General features: G+C 39.9%; 1 protein-coding gene across 4 annotated transcripts in view; it reads right to left on the reverse strand.

Moving 5' to 3' along the window:
* Positions 1-18,670, reverse strand: part of slc20a2 (solute carrier family 20 member 2) — a 47,835-nt gene extending 29,165 nt beyond the window's left edge. For 2 of the 4 annotated variants that reach the window (XM_063489590.1, XM_063489584.1), the window contains exon 1: positions 18,395-18,669. The gene's annotated coding sequence lies outside the window, so the exon portion shown is untranslated. Of the gene's footprint in view, positions 1-18,250; positions 18,358-18,394 lie in introns of those variants that run through there. The other 2 variants (XM_063489585.1, XM_063489589.1) reach the window with 2 other exon arrangements.

An 18,670-nucleotide genomic window follows, 5' to 3' on the forward strand; every position in this document is an offset into this window, starting at 1 on the left:
TTGTTTTATATATATATATATATATATATATATATATATATATATATATATATATATATATACACACACACATACACACACACACATATATATATACATATATATATATATACATATATATATATATATATATATATATATATATATATATATATACACGTATATATATATATATATATATATATATATATATATATATATATATATATATATATATATATATATATATATATATATATATATATATATATATATACATATATATATACATATATACACATATATATATATATATATAGATATATAGATATATTTATTAGGGGTGCAACAATACTCGTATCGATATTGAACCATTCGATACAGTGCTTTCGGTTCGGTACGCATATGTATCGAACAATACAAAATTTTTAATTTATTTTATCAACTTTTCTTCTGACGATGCTGTCTGTGTTGAGAGCTCAGTGGATCTGCGTTCGACTACTCCGCCTAGGCTGCACTGTCGAGCGCAGATCCACTGAGCGCAGCGCAAGCTAGCGAGACAGAAGTTAAGCTCGTTGCAACATGGCAAATTGAACCTCCCCCACCCTAATTCAGATCTGGTGTTTGGAACCATCTTGGTTTTCATGTGAAGTATGACCCTGAAGGTAAGCGCGTCATGGACAAAAGTAAAACAGTATGTCGGATGTGCCACGCAATGCTCAATTACATTGGTGGGAACTAGTGCGTTAGCGCAGTTAGCTTGTTAACGTGTTGACACCGTCCAGCCCCAGGCACGGGGCGATCCGCGGTAGCTCGTTAACGGAGATTTGCCGTGTTGTGGCGTTAACGTCATTTCAACGAGATTAACGCTGACAGCACTAGTGGGAACACACCGAATATGACTCCACATTTACGCCGACATCATCCTAGTGCGAAGACAAGTGGAAGCAGACAAAAACAACAAGCACGCATGCTACAAACTTTACCCGAGTCATTTAGACAGCCGTTAGCACATGATTCTCATTATGGGGACCTGCTGAGAATATAGCCCAGAAGAAGCGTATAGTATAGCTTTTATTTTGGAAAGAGCCATTTCTCTGTAATAAACTCTCTTTTTCCAAAGATGAGGGATTTCTCGATCAGATAGATTTATTGCTTTGTTGTTTCAGCAACATTAAATTTAAAAACTGTACTTTTGAGTTAAAATATATATTTATAATTTTAATAAATGACAAATTAAAAAGGCATGAACATTTTTTTGTATTGAAAAAATATCGAACTTTGACACCAAAGTATCGAACCGAACCGTGAATTTTGTGTATCGTTGCACCCCTAATATATATATATATATATATATATATATATATATATATATACATATATATATATATATACACATATACATACAGGGCTCGCAAAATTTCAAAATCCCTGGTAGCCCTTCGGGCAGGGACTCTTCAGTTTTTGGTAGCCCAAAATAAATTTAAGTAGCCCGAATAAAAAAGGGAGCAATTTTTTTTATGTTTTGTTTCCTGTTTTGTTTCTGTTACAATATTATACTTTAATGTATAATATTGTAACGCAAACAAAACATTAATCAAAAAATTGTTGAAACGCAAATTACAATATTGTATAAAAATTACAATCATCAACTCAAATACTTGGTTGTAATTGAACAGAAATTTCTATGAACTTGTAAGAACTGTACAACAGGAATCAGTCTGTGTCAGATCCTGAATTTGAAATTTCCACTGAAATCACGGGTAAGAGGCAAGTGGAACCAATCTCTAGGCCATTTGCTTTTTGAAGTTTGCAAAGACTGCTAAATTTTGCCAATGGTAGTTCACTCTTTGCAACATAGTAGGCTGTTCTAAACAGATTTTTCAGGTTGATTTTTAGTATGTTATTTGCAGACTGAGCAATAATCCATTTCTTGCATTTCTCATGGGTTCTAATGGGGGCCTTTCTTAAAATTACTGGTCCCAGTAACAAAGGCACTTGTCGACTCAGAAATCGAGGGAAACCAACAACACACCCGGCAGAACATTGTGTTATTTACACGGGTGCACATGAGTGGTCCGCATGTGCGCATTCACTGTCAAAATAAAAGACGCGCACCAGATAAGAAGTTGCAACGCGTTTGCGTCCATATAAACGGCACTGTTTTTGTCCGCTAGAGTGGGATTTTCACGGCACATTCTGCACCAAATCTCTGTGCATTCATCATTTGTTTAAAGCCAGCTCACCTCCTGCAACCACTTTTCCTAGAATACGCGTTTCTTTTGTGGTTCGGACTCCATCTGACATTTCTTTGGAGGTGGAGGAACACCAAAGTAATTGCTTAAAGGAGCTTCTTCGACATCTTTAAGAGTTCTAAACAAATGTCTGTCCTCCTCCAGAAAATCTTATGGACGCAAACACGCGTTGCAACTTCTTATCTTGTGCGCTATTTTATTTTGACAGCGAATGCGCACCTGCGGACCACTTATGTGCACCCCTGGTTATTTAGCTTGTCATATTGCAGCCACAGAAATTCTTTTGTCCATGAAACCATAAAGCTGCACTTTCTTTTTGCCTTACAGTCTGATTTGTCATAACTTTTCCGTTTTGTGGTAAGCTTTTCTTTGGCTGTCACTTCTTCACCCTGACCGGTCTTATTTGGCTCAGCAGAACTAAAATATATATCCTGCTGCCTTTACACACGCACTCACATAACGCTCAGCGATTCTCTGCGCGATCAACCTCTCACATGTTTAAGCTTCCTGCGGGAGATTTCACTTGTCATGTTTGCATAGTAAACTAACGATTGATAAGACGATGTCAGAGGAATTGGTGCGCAAATTATCGTCACTCACCAATCAGTACTGTCGCTCTCTATACACAGTTCGCGCGATTGCAAAGTGAAAGCAAAAAACAAGCGCAAATTCAAATGCGATTTCAATATGTCACATATAGGGCTGCTCGATTATGGCAAAAATGATAATCACGATTATTTTCACTGAAATTGAGATCTCGATTATTTGATGATATTTATTTAACAATAAAAATGTATTGAATAATGGCTTTAAAGATTGTCAAAAAAAATTGTATAAATAGTGTGCAAATACTGATAACAGTGCAAATGTTTGCAATATAAAAAATAAAATGTAAACATCTATGTTTAGTGAACTTTGCCATGTCGCTCTGTGGTGCAGCTACGACACCAAAGTTTACACACTATGTCTACTTGATCCACGTCTGACTCCGCGAACCCATAATGTTTCCACACGACTGAAGGGTTTTTTTACCTCTCTTTTCAACCAACGGCAGTCACTTTCCTCTCCAAATAACTTCTGCTTAGCTTTCCGAGCTTCCCTCTGTTAGCTCCTCTTAATTGTTGTGCCGCGTATTCGAAACCCAGAGAGGTGCGCTCGATTTGCCACACGGAGCAGCGCGAGAATAAAGTACGAGGGAGGTGCTAATAATCGGCTCAGTCATTTTTAATGATCGTTGAAAGCCCAGATCGTAATTTAGATTAAAATTCGATTAATTGAGCAGCCCTAGTCACATATTGGCAGTGGTTCACCGATGCCAATGACATATTTACCCAGCTACATTTCCGAAAGAATGCAAAAGCATTGACATATATTTTTCCTTCCTATGATAGCCCGACGGGCAGGGCAGGGATAGATTCTGGTAGCCCGACTGGAAAAATCGCTAGCCCCGGGACATCGGGCTAGCGATTTTGCGAGCCCTGATATAGTTAGAGAAATTTAAGAGGTTTATTCCTAAAAAACTGTAAATACAAAAACATTGCACAAAATAGTTTCCAACCACAGGAAATTCATTTTGAGTGTTTTCATAGTTTCATTTTTGAGATACACCATATTTATATACTGCAGGAAAAACGAAAATAAATATTGTAATGCAAATTTGCAAAAAAACCTGCATGTGCATCAAAATAAACTATTTCCAGCAGTGCAATTTGAGTTCTAAGCATCCCAGAAACTTTTCAGAAAAGCACAAAGTCAAACATGACTTTTAAAAACACCAGCATAGGCTTATAAGGCCCTGAAGGTAAAAAACTACTTTTTCCGCGAAAATGATGTCACTTCGGTTTCGGGCAGGTAATGGCGGACATGCGATAGTTCGCGCTGACGTCTATTCCAACCTAGGAAGTGTTATGAACAGCTGATCGGATCGGCAAAGCGTGTTTCTGGAATATTATATTTTTGTTGCTGCAAGTGCTTTTTATGCAATTTTTGCAAAGCTATATGTGGAAGAAAACCATGACCTAGGACAAGCTAATGGCATAACATGTAAGTACAACTCCACCGGTTTCATATGCAAAAAAAATTATTGCGCTACCTTAAGTGGTTCCAGTTCTACAGAGATTTAAAAATAGTTACGCAAAACGGAGCGTGCCCACTCCGACCGGTTTTAAAGGGTTAAACTAGTCTTCATTAATAGTTCTCCAGTCTTCTTGAAGGACTTTAAAAGATCCCACAGTGCTTCAAAAATGTAGAGGTTCAAGCTCTGGTGAGGCCAGTCCATGGCTAAAAGTGCACCATTGTGTGTTTTTCTATCCAGGTGTGCTTTACTGCAAAGGAAGGGTGTTTGGGATCATTGTCATGCTGGAAAATAAAGCTGCTGTCAGTCAGATGCTTCTCAGATGCTATTGCATGTTGGATCGAAATCTGACGGTACTTTCATGTGTACATAACATAAATTTTGACAAGATCTCCAACAACATTGTTTGAAATACAGCCGCATTGGAAAGACCTGTCACCACTGATTTTCAGTCTTGTTCTTGCATAATTTGGGATACCTCAGCCTTTCTCTCCCTTCTTTAGGAATGCCTTCTTGATAGCGACCCTTCCACCAAGACCATTTTCTGATGAGGCTTCAGTGAACACCAGATGGAGCAACTGAAGGGTCAGATACATCTGCCAGGTCCTGTGTCAAGTCTTTGCTGGATTTATTCCTATTCCTTCAGGACATGGCTTTCAGATATTCATCTACAATGGATATTTTATAGTCTGACATTTCAGTTTTTGTCCTCCACTCCACTGTTCGGTTTCCTTTTTTAACGACACACTGCACATCATGGGGATTATCTTTTGCATTTTTCATAGATTCGTCTAAAGAAATTGGAACAAATTTTGTGTTTTTGTGACTGACTGATAGTAACAGAGTACCTAAAGATACAATTTGGGTTCTTTGCCAAGTTGTCTGCTATGTATGGACACAAAAATAGCCTGGACAACTATTACTCAGTATGATAGTACTAAGACTCTCAGACCAATTACCTCAAAAGTATCGAATACATTTCTTGCACTATTAGAGGAGAAAGAAAGAAAATTTTCATCACAGTCTCTAATAAGGCCTCTGTTACGGTTGGATTTGGATCTGTGTTATGAAAGCTCTTGCCACTTAATTACCTCTGGCTAACCCTCAGACAGCAATTATCTTCGATACAGTTTTAAAATGACATTCTCATGCACCTAACAAATATCCAAGCCTTTATCAATGCTAAACCGAGCTCTGGTGCAAGAGCAAACAATTGAGCCCCCCCCCCTGTGGCTTTCAATGTTGTGTAAGGCTTAGGTTTAAATACTCTTAAGGTCAGCTCTCTCTAGTTTCAGTGGAGACTATGCATGGGTTTGACACCCTTACTGAGAAATGGCAAACCAAGTAAAGCGACTCATCCCTATTTAAGCGTCTGTATGACTGTTTTAAATAACAGACAGACACACTGCACAGAACCTAATACTGCTCGCCCTTGTTGAGGTTTCTAAGGCATCCAAATAAGGAAATTAACTTAGATCAATAAAATCAGTGTATTTAAAGGAAATACTGACTGAATGCATAAAAAAACTAGAAAACTTCATAATAACTTCAATAATTACACTTTCTATACTTGCTGAAGTTCACAAATTTGGGACTTTAAAGCCAAGGACACACACAATAACCCATGTACCCAATGCACAAAAACCACCAAGGCTAAAATAGCAGCTCACAAAGGATGGAGTGCTCAGAATAATGCTTTTAGGCAAGCAGAAACTATTAGTCACCTCTGAGAATAACCCATGCACACAAGTGAGATCTTAGTAGACCAATCAAACAGTGCCACAAAGAAGAAAAAAAAGAGCCAACAATTTATTACTAACAATAAGAGGGCCAGTTATTCAGGCAAGCCCTCATATCATGTGACTGACACAATTAGGCTTGGTACCTACCAACTATTTGGGGCTTTTTTGAGATTGCAGTCTGGCTTTTTTCACTTTCTGCCATCTGTGTCCATGTTCCTCAGTGTAGGAGTCATCTTACCCCTGACCCTTTCTCCGTTTTCCCTTCCTTGCTCCCTCCCTTCCGTACTTAGTTTTGTCCGAAGAGCTCCAGTTCTTTTCCACGAATCAGCATAGGTACCCAAAAGCAAAAAAACAAATCCCCTTCAGCCCTGTCCTTGCTTCCTTCTTCACTCCTGTGCCGACCCCCTGCCACCCTCTCCTCTTTTTAGATGTGGAAGCAGAACAATTTTGATCTGGCTCTGTACTCACATAGCACTGCCAGGACCTCCAGCCTACCTACCTTTTTCTTGACCGCTGAGACTGGTAATCTACTGCTGGCATGTTCTGTGGTATTAAACTGTGTTACTGGGACAAAGTGGGTGCCGGTATTAGTGAGTGCTGGAAATGTAGGGCAAAAATGGCGAAAGAGTCCAGTGAAAAATGAGACATACCAACATGATTAAATTATGTTTTGGTCCATGTTTACACCAGTGGGAATAAAGCATGTTGTCGCCTCAGTATTTTGTCTACACTAAAGCTGCCAAGTGACCCATGAAACCTCAAATGGTCTCCAAAGTGGAGATCTAAAACCTCTGGGATTGTTATGTAATGCGAAAAGACAAATATGAGGCCTTTTAAGCAAATGCTGACATAGGATTTTGTGGTCCTGAGTGCCACAGGATCCAGAACAATATTCACTATGAAGCTCTTTGCTTGGGAGGGGAGAATGATTTTTCCCTCCAATTTTGTTTACCGTTTATGTTTGAATTTCTCTTACTTTCTCTGTATCCTAATAAAAAGTATGAGAACATATGTGTAGAACACAAGCACAACAAAATGATTCACCTAACATGCTCATATTTGTGATGTTTTTGGTAGTGCTAGCTCTTCGGGAAAGTTCTATGTGGTGCTAGTGTCCCGCCAGTGGAACAGTGTGTGGTAGAAAGGTTAAAGGAGGACACTATTGGATACATAAACAGTACGTGTACGTGCGGATACTTTAAGCTGTGGGTACTTTTTTTTTTTAGTAAAAGGATTATGAAAGCGCTTTGTTTTGTTTCACATTAAATCTATAGTATTTGTAGTATAACACACTTCAGTGACCTTGGATGGCTGCAGCCACCGCATGTGAGGTTAAACGTAAGTATAAAACAAAGCCAGAGAGAGACAGAGCAAAAAGAGAATGAGAGAGAATGGCTCCTCCTAAGCTGCATCTAGTGGCCGTGCCCTCTTGCTCTTAATCCTGGCTTCCAGCACATGACACAGCTAACACTATTACAGAGTGCTTTGATTAGGCCTGCTGCTGCGCGCACGTAGTGACAGACGTAGCGGTGGCGGGGGTACGTGGGGTCCTGTACTTTGGCACCACTTTACAGGAATGCCAGGCCTCTGCATAGATGCATGTACAGCCACACAGTGTAATTAACTACATGTTGACCCAAGCGTACACGGCTTACACACAATCGAAGAAAAGGCACGAGGCCTGACAGATTACATCTGCAAGTCAGTGAATTGGTGGATTACCCCATTGCTGTTATTCTGAAAACTGAGAGTAATGCTCAACAATGTGCTGTTAGCATTAGCCATAGCTAATGTCTTTGTCCTAAGAATGAGTTGCAGTAATGGTACTTAGATTGTTTACAACAGGGAGGGGATTTTCACATGACGACTTCAGCAGCAGGCTTTAATCGCATCAAGGGGTTTAAAACAAAACAACTGTATTTTTATAAACTAAGAGGAAAAAAGCTAACTGAGGACGTAACTTAAGTTTGCAGACAGGAAAACAAATGCTAAATTAGAGAAAAAAGTTCAGTCCATCAGTTGTGCGTTTGCAGTCAGATTTATCAAAATCAGATTTCTTTATTTATGTCTGAATTTTTCATTTTCTGTTTTTTAAATACATAAATTAAGTGTATCCTCACTAAAACCATGGCAATATATTAGTGACTGCACTGAATCTCAATTGTCTTAGTTAAGGGGAGCTAAGGACACAGCGGATCCAGACTGAGACGTTTCTGAACTACAAATACTCTGTTTATCTCCTGGAATGATTGATGACAACAGAGACGGAACAGTCCACAGGCAGGCCGCTGCCAGTGAACAAATGCGTGCATAAACAAAATCACAATCACGAATCCAGGACTGTCAACAGAGTACTGCATGGCAGGAGATGTTGGTCTACGTTGCTACGACTGTGAAAGAACAAATGGCTTAATCTGAAAATTACACAGTAAACACAGTGTGACCAGTGTTATCACGTATTCAAGCTGCACCGCACATTCATGGCACATGGCGTCCACACACAGACACAGTGCACTTTTCAACTTTAAGGAGGTGTGTTCAATTTTGCATTTGTGTGGCAAGCTAAGGTCACACCCAGGTGCTCAATATAAGTGAAAGAATTTCAGCCCTAGCGTACGGACTAAATGAAGAACCTGCAATCAAAACTGATAACAATTCTCTACACAAATGTGCAAATTATCAGTCTGTCCTGATATGCACAGCCTTGTCAGAATATTTCACACAATATTTTGATACAGCTGCCGTGCACACTCCAGGGAGCGATATTTTTGGGGGCAGCATCCTTGGAGGCTGTGTGTGACATGCGCTACTTTCTCTGTGTGTGAATGCTGTCACAGCATGCCTGGTGCTGAAGGAAAGCCATTGTGACAAGTGGTCTGCTGGTGTTCCGGTGATGGAGGGTAGGATGGGGAGGAGGGCCGCTCTGCCTGGGTCACCTCTAATCTTGTTGGTATAACTCATTTCTTCGAGACTTTTCCATCCATGGCTTCAGATCAGAACATCATCTTGCCCAACCAGTAGGGGGTGCAATGAAGCTGAAATCCCCCCCCCCCCCCCCCCCCCTCTACTCTCAGTTTTTCTTGAATAGGAGAATTTTTTAGTTTTTCAACTACTAGCTTCAATGGCAACTTACCATGCTTCTGAATCAGGGATTTCAGTTAAACTAAAGTCCTCTTGACTATACACTTGACTGAACAAATATAATTAGTTTATAAAATTGTCCAAGTAAGAACGCCAAAGTGCTGATAAGTCCCATTTCTGCACATTAACTGTTTAAGCAAACATCTCCCAAAAGCCAGCAGGACTCAAAAAGAGGGCTTTAAAGGAGCTGATCTCACAGCCATGCTTTGATGTGTTTGCAAGTTTAACTCTGACATTCAGACATTTGTATCAGTGGTCTATTCCTTAAAAAGTTTCCTACCAGCTTTTAGAAAAAAAAAATAACCCTGTCTTTTATCAAAATCAAATATTCTTAAGCTCAAAATGTACTTTAAAACTCCTGAACTTAAGCTCAATAAGACACAATTCTATTGCGCAAGTTCAAATTATATTGGAGCTAAAGATGTGAAAGCTCTCTGTTTTACAGGTTTTACAGATTATACACGGCCCTAGACACCTAGTAAACATTTTATATTATCATATACAGTATTCTGAAAGATCCCGTGTTTATGTGTAAAGATTATGTAGACAGGTTTGTTGACTACAGTTCAGACTGGAGCTGGGTAAGCCTTCTAAGTATTAGTAGGCTGCTGGCCATAGCGGTTACTTGCTGTATACCCAGGGCAGGGCTGGAATGTGATAAACATTATGAAGATGTCATCACCTGTTCAGTATAGGGAACCCTCCGAGTTGTTCAATCACATTTAATCCTAACCTCCTGTAGTTTACTGGACTGATATCAGGTTTACTTCACAATAGGAGTGTATTCTGTGCCCACACTCTGTTCCAAAATTATCTCGTTTCTGTCACACATCTAAAGGAGACCCAATTATACAACTAACCATTATTAAAAATAACAGACTTGTATTAGACCAACAATCATATCCTCCACTCCGTTTGAATACTCTGATTAATTCGTCCGTAAAGTGTACAAAATGCCACCTAACATTGTAATAGGTAGTCTCAGCTTGTGAGAGCTTAATGGTATGATTCAGTGAAATTATATGTGATCACAACAGTACTCCCTCGGTACTATTTTAGACTTAAAAATGATGCATATGGCAGTAAATTGGTGCTTACCGTGGAACAAATCATTGAGTAAAATGACTGGATAAAAATATGATTAAAATTTGGGATTTTTTGATAATTTTTGTCAATACTAGAGTTGCAACATGCAGCTTGAGATTCCAGTTAACTGATCACACAAATTCTCATCGTTTTCTATACTGTAACAAGAACACCTGTGCATGAGCAAACACAGGAAATTTTGCATTTACCATCACGTGAATGAAATGCAAAACATAAACGGGAATCACAAGATGACAGCAAACCTTAATGGTACAATGTGCAAAATATCATTAATAGATGTCAGTTGACTGATCGGAATCAATTGAGTTCTATTTTCTAACACCTTACAATTCAAGTGCATAATCCTAGATACAATGGATGAATTAGAATAAACAACTCTGGCCACCATTCATCTCAGTGTGACCGTCAGTCTGCTGTTTACCTCAGCTGTAAATATGCTAGGCGTACAGGTCTATTTATGCTGGAGGAGGCTGCAAAACCTTATGAAAGGAGTCCAATACGAGTCAATGAAGTTTACTTCTGTCCAATAACAATGATACCGAGGTGAACTGTTGAGGTTATCCTGAACTTTTGTGTCCATAAGAGCTGCCTTTTTTGCCCCTTTAAGCTACTGTTAACTGCTGTTAGCTACTGTTAGCTGCTGTTAGCTGGCATTAGTGAAACTTTCTTTGAAGTTGATTCAACATCGTTTGATTTCATCTTCATTGAGAATCTAATCAAACTGTTTATCAGAGGGAAAGTGCGATTGTTAGGACACTTGACCCTAACATTAGCTGGCATGATGTTAGTTTATAACCAGCTGTTTGTGTTTAGCCGGCTGTCAGCTATCCAGAGAGAGGAGGGTCACATCCTATCTGCTGACAGTAATTACAAAATATCGGGAATAAATAAGCATGTTTATGCATGTTTTCATGTATTAGAGCCCTGGCTTCAGTTCAGGAAATGAGGCTTGAGGTGAGAAAGAAGAGAATGAAGTGGACATGAGGTAAAAGAGAGAGCAGTGGAGGAGGAGAATGACATAATGAGAAACACAAATCTTTTGTACAAATGTTACAGTCATATATAGTTTGAAAGATTGATTTTTGAGCTTTAAATTTATAGTAACTCATAAGGTACTACTTATGTGGCCAGTCTCTAGCCACGTACATAAAGCCCCATTTGGCGCTTTACCTTGGCTACTGTATTCAAGATAGCAACATGGTGGCTTCCAAACCAATGTCTGCCCCGTGTATTGTTAATGGATTAGTTCTAAGCTTATAAGAATCCAGCTATTAAATGTAAATATTGAATCTAATATTGCTGTCTGTGAAAGACAGCAATGTTAGCACAGAAAGCAATAAATGATGAAGCATCTATTAAGACATCACATTCAATACAACAACCTATCCAAGTGGCACTGAAGTTGAGAAATGACACTGAACAACAAACAGACTTAGATTCTGAAAGGTTTTTTAAGTAAGCAGCACAAGTGATCAATCACCTGATATCTTTACATCTTCCCAACAGGAACGTTGGATGTGTGTCAACCAACAATTCATGTGTTTATTTCCAGCGTGCCCAGTGACATGTGCAAACACTGTCTGACAAATTACAACTTTGTGGCAACAGTCTGAACCTGTTCCAACCACATACCTTTACTTCAGTCTTCTACTGAAGACATTCAATTGGCCATCAAGTCATGTCCTACCTAGCTTATCCCCATCCCACAAAGTGGCCTCTGGATAGATACCACTGGACTATGACGACTGCCCCCACCTTCTAACCTCACGGCTTCCTGAGGTGTCACGTATCCACCACTTGCTCTTGCACTTGCTAGAGGCAGTAGGGAGGAGGAATGATTTGGCTAGAAATAGCCGTGTCACATGAGCGTATGCAGTAACCAGTCTGCCAGCTGCTCAACCTTACATGGAGCCCTGCCTCATCCGTACAGTCAACTACAAATAAGTGGTAACATTATAAACACAACAGCAATAACCAGGACATGTACACGTTTCTCATTCATATCTGAGACCTCTTACACATTTCGCCACACAGTAGAGTAAAATGGAGAAAACTGCGATAAACTACCACAAGAGGTGACCTGTTTAAATCAAATACAATCTGCAATACAATATAAATTATTTAAAATAAAATTGTGCAACCAACACAAATATGCCAATTCTCAATAATTTTACCCAGTTTGTCACAGACACATTACCCCAAAATACCAAAAATAGCTTTCCCCAAGCGCTGTGCCAACAAACATTTTCCAAAATTTCAAACTTGCCTCCGGGTTTAGTGGCGAAATGATTTCGCATTAATGTCAAGCAAGCCCCACTGTGCTCCTGAGAAACATACATGAGTGAAAAGAAGAGAAAAATGCATACTTTCCATAAATAGAACCGCAAGGCCTCACAGTTTAGCAGTAAGCCTGTCATGCTATGCCATTAGCATAGTTAACACAAGGCCAACATCCGAACAAGAGAAGCTCTGTGTGACGCCGCTTTGATACAGACCCTGCCGCTTACAGAAGGCCACCAGAAAGACTACAAAACCGCTCTTATGGGCAGAGTGGAGTGCACAAACAGGGCCAAAAAAGCACACAACAGAACTGAGAAAATGATACAGCTATCGTAAAATACCAGAGTGTAATATATGGCTAATTGTTTTGTTGTTTGATGGAATGGCTTACATTTCTCATGGGAAGAATCTAAAGGTTCAGGAGGCAATAACTTCTTGTAAGCACCACCCTTAACAATTTAAACGAGAGATTCCAGCTTTAAAGAAACCAAAACAGGAAAACTAACAGGAAGCCTACGGCTGGCAGCACGATTAAAGAAGTGAGTCAGTAAATGCTGATATTTGTGAAGAAGACCGAGGAAACCTTCAAAAATACCACAATCGTCGTGTTACGAGTTCTCGGAAAAAAAATTTCAGCATTAAGAGCTATTAAGGTTAACTTATGGTTTCTAAGAATGAAGGTCTACATGACAGCAGTAAAAGGAGGATAGACGAGCATTATGGCTCTAAACTTGGCAGGAGACAGAAGTTCCCTGAAACCAGCTGCATACATATACATGTGTACTAGCCACAAATATTTAAACGTATAATTGCAGCCTCAAGTATTTTTGTGTCCTGATAGTTAAAATCTGGTTAAGTACTGAGGTAAAACCAAACTGATGGTTGTAAAATAGTCCAAGAGCTGAAATGGTTTGGGTTATTATCCCAAGCTTTAATGGCCCCCTGACCCTAAGGCACAGCTTAAATTAAACAATTAAAAAAGGGCAAGTTTGAAGTTTGCTCGATCTGTTTTTGTCTTCTTTCTCCATCACTGGTAGCTAGCAGATTCCCCAAAGTGTGCTTTGCTCTGTGTCCTCTTACAACACTTGCACGCAAACCTTTCCGCCATCTTCTGTCCTATGCGTGTTATGACCCTTGCTAAAAAATAAGAAGACACGTGATCGATGATATGCTTAACCAGGTTTTCAGCAATAACATGGATTAAGCAATACTGGCACAAGCAGGCATGTAGCGCACGCATACACACACACAGCATGAAGATTCTCGCTCTTTCAGTGCTATCATGTGATGTTGCCATGGCGAAGGAGGGTTCAGACATAACAGGGTGATTGTGCTCGGAGGGCGAGGTGGGCTGATCAGAAAGACAGACTGTTCTCTAACTGTGAAGCTGCCAGCCCCGGTGCCAACTGCCCTTCTGCCCACAGCGATGCAGACACACCCACTGGCAGAAGGGCCGGACTGCACGGTGGGCAGCCATCGCTGAAAGGAGGCGAGCACCTTTTCCTATCATTGTCTTTTATTCCAGGTCATGTTGACACACAAGGTCAAACTAATTTAGTCGTTTTATGTAAGAAAATCCAAACTGAATCTGAGATAATTCAAAATTCCGATAGCTGTGTGTAACTGTCATAAATGTATACAATAGTAACACGGTACATCTTTATTTTATTCTAGTAATAAGAAATTATAATTTCAAAAAATTTGGGTTAGATTATTTAAGAATTTTAATTTAAAGTTGTTTCCTTTGTCTTCTTTGACATCATAATAAAATAATAAAAACTGCTTGGTTTCAGACTGCTATTTACAAAGTGCCACTGAAGGCCCTGCAAAATTCTGATTCACTATCCTCTGCAATACATACGAGCAAAAACATTTCTTGGGAAAATAACCTTCAGATTAATTAATAATAACTAAACTAAAGCAAAAATATTTTGCTTTAGTTGTACTCCAGCTGTAATATTGCTAATCATAGGGTGAAGTTCTTGGAAACACTCCTTATCACAGTTTGTCAACCAGAGGACACTGACGAGTCTTAAAATGTTATTTAGTAGATGTTTTTCCCCAAAGTAATTGCTAATGACATGTTAATAATTAATATTTAAATAATAAAGTAAAATATGAGGATTTTGCTATTCTGAACACTTAAACAAAGTAACTGTTGGAGCTGAAAGAAGCTGTCAGCACAACAGTGACAACTCTGCAGCAATTTGTATATTAACCAAGACCATTGTGCATCTCAAAAGCAGTCACTATTTTAACAAGATAAGACTTCACCTAAAATTTTTTAAAAACCCCACTTGATTCAAATTTAGTGCTTATCTCCTTCAACGACGCCTCCTTGTGCAACCCTGCATCACTACCAGAGCTGCCGCGACACTTAAATCATTCCCTCTAGGTTCACTGTTGACCTCAAATATGTACATAAAACAAAATCTCAAATGTTGTGTCACTCTGACCCAAATTTAATATAAAATGTCATCATTGGTGACAAGAGTTGGGTCACCAGTTGGTGGCCAAACACTAGTAGAAGGATACTCAAAGTATCCACGGTAAAAGAACACACAAGTCTTTTTCTACTGCGAATTTGTCCACCAGGGTTGGACCGTCAGTACCGATTAACCTGTGATGCACTGAGGCATCTGACAGAGAACATTCAGTCCAAACAGCCTTAACTTTATCACATACTATTAGGCTTTTTTTGGCACAATTCCTCTGTTTTGGCTTCCTTTGACGGCACCTAGCTTCCCCAATGAAATGAAATGATAAGAAATGCTGTTTTGACACACTTTATTCACATCCTGTGAATATCCCTGCAAGTGGGCAGAGTGGGACTTCAAGTGAGCGATCCTAACAAAACAGGAGCAATCTGAAAGTGCATTTCTACGACATGGAAGTAACCTTGAAGGGAAAACCAGCCAAATTTAAATCAGGTTTGGTTTTTGCTTTAAAAAAAAAAAACCAATCTAACAAAAAAATCTCAGAGTTTTATCACACCTTCAATCAAAACACATGAAGGTCTCCTCCATGAAGAGAGACTATAATATGAAGTGCTGTAGCCTGCCTGCTGACAGAAAATATTTTTGTGTAATCGCGAGAGGCCTCAGGTGAAAATAACATTGAACCGGAACTAAAAGCAAAGTCACAGAGGGCAGAAAGTTCTTAGAAACTACAAACTGTACAGAACACACACTTTAAAAGTACAGCCACGAAAACCAGTCTGCTCACTCAGCGTACTGTTGAACATGAAAACATTACGCAATGTACACATACCTCTTCCATGCATAAAAACTCGGCTCACCCCCCGCCCTCCTGCACTGATGGCTAATTTCCACACAAAAGTTCTACTAAACAAGGTTTAGCTGCAAGGCTTAAATATGAGGTGCTCTGTGTCTGTCATGGAGCATTTGGGTAACCATTAGAAGAGAGACTATTGAGCATGTGGTCTAGGCTGTGGTTGCACCCTGTCGCCACGGAACTGGCAATTTAGTGTGAATCATTTTGGTTTGATTGTTTTTTTTTTCTCAAAAAGATTACACTCACAAAAGGCAGGTCAAAGTACAGTCAAACATAAACACAGCGGACCGCAATGTTTCCGTGAACGCACCTTAACTCGACTAGATAGTGGTGGAACTCTTTAATAAAGGCTTGGTCAAAAGAAGTCCAACCACAGTAACATGTTTTCTTCTCTCCAAAGCTGTCAAGCAAATAAGTAAAAAAAAAAAAAATTAAAAAAAAAGCTGACGCTCAAACACAGAAGTTGAACTGAAATGTTCCCTGTGTCAGTAAATCAGACTGCTTTAAAGCAGCAGATTACCCACAGCCGAAGGTGTAAGGACTTTACGTTTTATAATCCCTGCATAACTGTGTGAAAGCCAGTGAGCCCAGCTTAGGTAGACTGGCTACTGTTCATGTTATTAAAAAAGTTAATCCAAGACACAAAAATGGCCGAATGGTGTAAAGAGAAGCAAACAAATTCTACTACCATTTCATTATTACCACATGGGTGCAAACGCCCTGAACAGCAAGTCCCGAGCCAAACCGTTACTTAACACCCTTCCCTGCTCTGTACCATATCTGTTAGCATTCTCCACCCTGTAGTTAAGAAGAACATATAAATAAATAAATAAATAAATAAACTTTAGCTCACTCCAGGGACATTTAGGTTGGTTGTGCTTTTGTTTACAAACAGGATAAAAGTGTAGAAAAACAGGGAAGTCATTAATCTGCGTATCTTATCATTCTGCACTTCCATATCTGTCTTAATGCCTATAAAGCTAGAATAGACACAGCAATCAGAGCATTTTATTCTCCCAGGTTACAACCCCTGCTGTGCGAAGCACTGATCTAATATTTTATTACCAAAAACATATATGAGAAAAAGCAGAGAATGGAAAACACGTAAGGTAGTGACAGACCCTGATATTTTTGCCCCTTTCTCACCACCCCTTATCATAGCACGCAGACTAATGATTAACTAGAAAACTGCATCGTGGGTCCATAAATAATATGTGACTTCCACCTCCTATGCAAGCAGTAGGAACAGATATAATTAACGTAGTGAAATATTGTTAAAGAAGACAAGATGACAACTGGATTTGCCTAGAATATGACAATCAGCACTTTTTATTAACTATGAAAATAGCTAAGTGCATACACTTTGGTGCCCAACTTAGGTACTTGAAATTTACTTGTATTTGTTTTCACATACACTTAAAATAGTTCACGTTAAAAAAACAAAAAACGAGCCTAGCCAAAATATATTACCAGGGACTTTTTATTTGGCACTCCTACCTCTGAGTATTTGCATAATGTTTGCTTACTATCTTACTTTCACTTGCGTGACATTTCAGTACTTTTGTGATGGCGTATTTTTACACTGTGATATTTTTGTTCTGAGTAAGCAGTCTGTAGCGTTTTGCCCAGTTGATTCTGTTATTCTTCCCACAGCCCTGTGATATTTCTCTTTGGAAAATAGTCATCATGGTGACAATGAGGCTTGCCCTGAGCTACAGAGCTTGCCATCACAGATTCATTTCTGTTCATGAATAACAGGATCTGCTTTATTTGCCTGTGCTGCCCGACTCACTCGCCTGATGTCCCACTCAATAATCGTTCTGTCAACAAACCGGAGAAGCGACCCGATGCACTTTTGAGACGTGCAGGACAGACTACTACTACTCTCAACTGATTAATATTATAGGTCAAAGGGGGCGGTAGTGCGCATGCCCAGTGGAGACCACCGTTGTCTTCAGCGTTTGGTCTGCTCACGAAAAGCCCTGAGAGAAATGAGCGCGTGTGATTAACAACTAAATGATTTATTAGGCACTGAAAGCAGCTCTCGGATTCAAATTCAAGCCATGGCCGGGCATTTGCTTTTTACCCGCGGTGGTTCAGAGCGGACAGTGAATAAGAGCTGGTGACTCTCAGATGTGGAGTCACACACACGTGTAGCTTCAGTCACTGGTTTTGTCGCGTGCGATCAGCAGCAACAACAGGAACGAGCGCACAGAAATAAAACAAAAATGTTGCCACTGACGGTAAAATGTAACGTTCACGGCGCTGTCCGTCAACGTAACACGAGTACAATTCGGAATCGCCGTAGCGTGCCCGTGAGCTGCTGCAGCCCATTTTAATGCACACATATGCCTCTTTGCCGCTATATTCCTACTTACCAGGCCTCTTCTTCCTTAAACGCCGCCCGCGGGGACACAGACCACAACAAACGCGCAGGGATAGTGGCGAAACGAGACACGAGTCCCGTGGAAGAGGAAAAGGCACATGTGCAGCGGTTTTTTTAATGGGCAAAATGTACTTACCAACGAAATAGGACACCGCAAGAGGAGGGGAACGCGCCGCTCCTCTTCGCCTCCACGCCTCTGTCTGAATTTTTCCCACAGCGATCTACGTGGGTTGCGTCGAAAATTTTCAGATTCCTGCACTCGCTGTCGTCCCCCCCTGGACTGGTTGCCTTCCAGTCGGTCGACTCATGCGACTGTGTTGCCCCGAATGTCGCCTGCCGCTCTCATCCGGGCGTTTAGGGATTGAGCCGTCGACTCAGTACCGCTCAGGATGACAGCTTTTAGATGAAGGAG

This window comes from Pelmatolapia mariae, linkage group LG12 (assembly GCF_036321145.2).
Source record: "Pelmatolapia mariae isolate MD_Pm_ZW linkage group LG12, Pm_UMD_F_2, whole genome shotgun sequence".
Taxonomy (NCBI): Eukaryota; Metazoa; Chordata; class Actinopteri; order Cichliformes; family Cichlidae; genus Pelmatolapia; species Pelmatolapia mariae.